Below are 6,052 nucleotides of genomic sequence, written 5' to 3' on the forward strand. Positions count from 1 at the left end.
CACTGGGGAAGTCTTCACACGCTTGGTGTAGACACCCCCCAACTCACTGATGGGTGTAAACCAGGTTGCCCTCAATCTGGTTTAGCCCATGTGCCAAAACAGTTTACCAGGGCGTGGCCACTGTGCATGCTACAGCTTCTTGGAGCCACAGGTGAGAGTTAGGTGGACACTGAAAGTGGAAAGCAGCCCTCACGCCAGGGGCACTAGTCTTTCCTGAACACACCCTACACTCCAAGACCGGGGGATAAATGGTCAGAGGATGTGGATGAGAAGTGTTCAAAGGAAGAAATCTAAGCTATCAACAGCACATGAGAAAAAGGGCTCACAATCACTAATAATTAGAGAAATGTATGCAGTTCTTCCCAACACCCAGGACACCCCTCTGCAGGACAAAAGCCCCATTGACTCATTGGTATCCGTGGGATCCTGCCAGGTCCATCACAAAGGAGGTGAGGCGCTCAGCTAGAAAGGAAGAGGAACTAGCTTTGGTTTCAAGCTATCCCTGGGTGATTTGTCTGCTCACGCAGCCCTTTCCCCTTCACAGATGTTGCCTTCATGGCCTTTGGGGGTCCTTTTCCCAACTCTCACTCCCACTGCCAGGTCGGATCCCTGCGGGGTTGGCTGCATTTCCCTTCTGGTTCTAGGAGTAACCGCAAAGGCTTGGGGTGTTGATGCAGTTGGCTGGAATCCCCATTCTGGTGTGTTCTGCTTCCTCCATACCAATCTCACTATCATATACTGGCAGTCATCATCCATTCCCTTTTTTACAGAGATATTTACTGAGGAGATGATATAGCAAGGCATATCCCTCCTGGGAGGAACATGGGCCCCCTTGCCACCGGGATCCCTGGCCATTTTGAGTGGCTGCCACAACGCATGTAGCCCCACCTGAGACAGGATACAGGGTCTTGTCCCGGTCTGGTCCTGCTGAGTTGGATCCTGTTTCAGGTAACTCCTGCTCAGTCAGCTCAGTGCCCTCATTTACCAGAGGGAGGCAAAAAGGGAGACATATGGTCAGTGTGAAAATTGTATTCATGACTTTTCTTTTGGGGGAGGGGTATGGAGATAAAAATGGATTTTTGCTCATTGGAAACAAAATTTTAAATGAAGCATACAAAAACTTTCATGCTGTGCTTGTGGCTTTGTGTCAGCAGGAGAAGGCTGCTGGTGCTCCCCACCTAGAGGCTTACAACAGTGTTTGCTGCACTCCCACGAAAAAGAAGCCCATTTGGCCTGTTGGGGTCTTCTTTATACACACTCAGTCTCAGCTCAGCAGCAAATCATGTCACCAGTCACCTCCAGAGATAGGCTTCCCAATGTAGGCTAGCAGCAAGCAGAGAACTCTGACCATCCTCTGAGGGTGGGGGTCCCATTGGCCAGACCCCCATGACACATGAAAATGAGTATGTGACCTCCCAAAGAGACTGTGATGTGAGCAGAGGACCCAGAAGCTTGAGGAATCTGTATCTCCAGGACTGGGATCAGCCTCCTGCCAGGCCAGGGTCTGAGGCAGCCAGGAAACTCCCTGGTGTTCCCGGCCTTTCCTACTTCAGGGGTCAGTCCTGGCCAGTGTGGGCACCAGACAGGGCAACTCAGGATTCCCTTGGGCAGCTCCTCTTTGGTCACTCGGCCCTGCTCTCAGACTCATTGCCTCCAAGGCCCTCACTTTGGTTTCTCCTGGCTGACCAGTGCCAGCCTCCTTGGAGGTCACTGTGCTTTCTTAGCCACATCAGCACTCAGTGTTCTCTGAGGCTCTTCAAGCATTCTGGCCCTGGTCTCCACTCCCTTTGAATCCTGGGGACTTTCCGTCTTCCCTCCTGAACAAGACAGACTAGGAGTTCAGTGGCTTGGCTTGGCTATGACAGATACCTCTCTGGTGCTTAGCTGTCCCCCAGGGCCTCCAGCTCCCTCCAGGTGCCCCATTCCTGCCATGCCCTAGGCGGGCCCCTCATTCTGGGAGTGGAATGAACACTGTTGTTATTAGAAAGATCATCTCTGTGGCTCTCCAGGCCATATTCCCCTCCCTGGTGGACACCTCTCCTCAGTGTATGATCTTCCCCCATTAGAACCTGAGCTCCTGGAAGGTAGGGTCTGTCTGCCCAGTGCCTGGCACATGGTGCATGGTTAGGTAGCTTTTCACTGATGTTCTGAAGTGGCCCCCCTGCCGCTGTCCACTCCTTCCTTCTTTCCTCTCTGCTTCCAGCAGTCATGATCCTCTCCTCTGCAGTGTGTGTGTGTGTGTGTGTGTGTGTGTGTGTGTGTGTGTGTGTGTGTGTGTGTAGGTCCTGCAAGATCCCATCAGCCTTAGTCCTTGCCTCATCACTACCCTCTGCCCCTCTGATCTGGAGGGCAGAGCCATGAACTCCCAAACCTCCATTTATGGAGGGGGCCCAGGCCAGCCCTCTCTTCATCTCCCACTGACTCTTTTGGATTTCTCTTTCATGCCCCTATACCAGGTACTTTCTCCCCACTCCCTTTTCATCTTTCTTTTGTGTATTGTCTTCCCCCATTAGACTGCAAGCTCCTTGAGGACAAGGTCCAGCTTTCTTTTCATATTTGAGTTTGTGTTTCCAGTGCTTAGCACAGCTCCTGGCACATAGTAGGCATCTGATGAATGTTTCTTGATGGATGGCTTTTGAAACCATCTCCTTAACTCTCCCCAGTTTTCTCAAAAGCTACCAAGCTCCAATTTCTAAGCCCTCAACATTCCATCTGGTTCTTAAAGCTAGCCTCTGTTGGGTTTTGTGAGACGGGTGTTACACAGCATTTCCTTGAACCTGAAGCTTGGTAATGTGTCACAAGAAGAAATGAGGTTTGTTTAGCATGACTTGTTCTTAGCAAGCACTGTTTGGCTTTCTAAATGTTTACAAACCATTCCTTCAATAATTTGGCAGGAGTCAAATTCCCTGTGAACATGTGAGTCTACTATGAAAACGGGAAAGAGGGTTGAGCCTTCCCTCTCTGAGCTGGATCCTGAGGAATCTCTCCAGTTTTCCATGGTTTTCAAAAGTTCCTGTTCGCTGGGCCCTGTAATCACATCAATCAACAGATCTCTATGGGTCAGCATCTCTCAGCCAGTGTGTGGAGCATCTGATAAGGTAGTTCAGCTGACCCTGGTCACTCTTTCCACATCAATCTCTGCTTTCAGGGCCCTGTTAGCCATTTCTGGTCTGTCCTTGGAATCATGGTCACCATCCTTGGAAGAGAAAGGAGGAGCAAAGCAAGTGTGTCATTCTGCCTTCTCTGCTGTTTTCCCATTCACTCGGAGCCTCCAGCTGAGCATCCCCCATAATTTAAAAAGTCCATCTGGTCATCTCAGCATGTGTCAGCATGTTCTGAGTATGAGTTTATCCAGGGCCCTTGGGCATTCATCCTTGGTGACCTGATCTCAGTTCCTTCTTCTCTCTAAGTTGGTTGGTGAGCTCCCTGTGCAGCCACATCAATCTCTTTTGAGAGCGACTCTTTTCTTCCTCATTAGAATTACATCTGTGTATCTTTATATATACATATTGTGTATGTCACGTGTAGCTTTAGAACATATTCCTGAAAGCTATCTATCCCATTTGTGACAATTTCTCTTGTAAAATCTTAAGCCTTGGCACCCTATATTTCCTTTCTATTTAAAAACGTCAACTTTGAACACATCTCTCCTAGTATCCAGGGTTATGTCCCACTATGCCCAGCTTTCCTTTCCTCTACCATTAATTCTAAGATGGACTGATCACTTCCTGCCAAGGGTCCCATCTTTTCCATTCCAGTGCCCTGACCCTCCTTGTCAGTGACAATCCCAGTTTTTCCCTCAGCTTCCATTCCAGCCTGCATCCCCATGTCTTCCATACCAGAAGCTTGGACTCCACCCTGGGAACCATGGTGGGCTCTGATAGCTGAGGTTTCTTTATATCATTGTTCCCAGAACCAATCTTCTCCTTTGCTTCTCGGCCACCAGGTCCAAACCGAGGTGCTGTGCGCACAGTCTCACCGTTTCCTTCCCCTTCCCGGCTTTCACTTATGTGTCTTCTCCCATGCAGAGGTGTTAATTCATGTCAAACCCATAGCCCACACCCCCAAACTCCAGATTAAAATGTCATGGGAAAATGTCTAACAAAATAAAGAAAAATGCAATTCAACACAGATCATGTTAATTGGTGGTTTTCTAAGTCAGTTTGTGGCCTGGAGAATCATTTCTATTGAAGTTTGTCACCACTGACCTAGAGGACAGAAACTGCTATGCTTTCTTGTATTTGCATCCTGAGGGCTTGGCACATAATAAATACTTAATGCATGGTCCATCTACCATCTGTCTTCCAAAAGGTGACCTTATCAATAAGGTAAACCATGGATTTTCTGGCCATCCTGCTTTTGGCAGAGAGAAGCTCCACCCATGAGGCCTGCGAACCAAAGCACTTGGTTTAAAATCCTGCCTCTGCCTGCCATGGCTTCTGTTTCCTCAACTATAAAAGGAGATGGTTGGTTTCTGACCCTGTGGTTGAATAATAGATGTGTCCTCTCATGGCTCCATACCAGATTTGTGATGTTTTCTGTACTCATCTATTTCCTCCTTCTGCCTGTGTAGCCTATAGCCTACTCCCATGATTATGTTACTTCTGTTTCTCCCTTCATTAATCCTCCTTAACATAGAGCTCTCCTCAGGTTCCTAGATTTCTTCTCATGAAGCACCATGAAGGAGATGACATGGTGATCAGGGCTGTTCAGGAACTCCTATTTGCCCCCTCACTCTTGTCCTGATTAATTTTCCAGAGGGATTTCCCAGTAAAAATGTTTTTTCTCCTCTCTGGGAATAATATCAAAGACATATAATTCTCTTTTTCTTTTTTTTTTAGGTCCAAGCCCCCAGACAGAGACAGAACTTTTGGCAAAAAAAGATCAGTGTTAGATCTGTCTTGATCTCTTCTCTGGGGATGTTTCCCCTTTAGCCACTTCCTTCTTACTTCCCAAGAAGAACACCATCAATGTGGTGTCCATAAAGACAAATCAAACATTTAAAACAACACAACAGAAAAGGTAAACGGAATTTCCCTATGCCTAGAGGGAAAGGCTTCAGGCTCCCATGAAAGAATTCAGAGGAATACATCCCTTGGGATGTATGTGCAGACAAGCATAACCTTCAGTCTTCATTGCAAAGCCTTGAGGCCAGATCAGATCTGCAAGACTCCAGGAAAATCTATTTTTACCAGCCTGTTTTAGGCATTTCCTATTTCTGACCAGAAGATATCATTTCTAAATTTTAAACTGAGGTCCACAAATACAAATCCCATTATTAGAAACCTTGACTTTCCCAACTTCCTTTCTCTTTGGAAACCATGACTTTTAGTTGGCCAGGGTGATGAAAACATCAGCTATGCCCTTAGACATGGGTCTTAGTTTTTTACACAAGACTTAATAACTGCTGGCTATGTTTCCCTGGTTCTCCATGTGAATCACTGGAAGTAATGAGTGGAATAGAGAGAATTGTCACTCCAATATTCTCAGGCAACAGGAACAGCCTTTTGGGGGTGGAAAGAGAAAGAAAGGAAGAAAGAGGAATGTGTGGGGAGGGTGGGTGAGGCAGACTTCTTTCTGGGAAGGAGGCAGCCTTGACATTAGACCAGGAAGGAGCAGGGGGCTGTCACCCCTCCCCCTTGGGTTAGGGCTTAGGGTCCAGGAGCCAGTTCAAGTGGTACTGTCCCTCTGCCTCAGAGTCCCTAGCCTAGAAGGACTGCAGGTTAAAGCTTTCTTCCTATACTGGATTTGTAATGTTAGGACAATGAAGAAGTTTCTCCTTCCCACCTACAGTGATGAGTCCCCGCGCACCATGCTAAAATTCTCAGGTCTCTCAACACAGCCCTCTCCCCCGGCATTTCCAGGCACGGATTACTCTGCACAACTGAATGTTAAAGCTACAGGACTGATAGGCCTGGTGACTGTGTATCCACCCCGTGTAGATGGACGTCTGGGGGGACGGAAGAGTCTGGTCTGTTCCAGGAAGTCCTGTTCACAAGGATGGAGACAAGGGCGTTGGAGTCTGGGGATGGGGTATATGGCCTCCAGGATC

This window comes from Trichosurus vulpecula, chromosome 9, assembly GCF_011100635.1.
Source record: "Trichosurus vulpecula isolate mTriVul1 chromosome 9, mTriVul1.pri, whole genome shotgun sequence".
NCBI lineage: Eukaryota > Metazoa > Chordata > Mammalia > Diprotodontia > Phalangeridae > Trichosurus > Trichosurus vulpecula.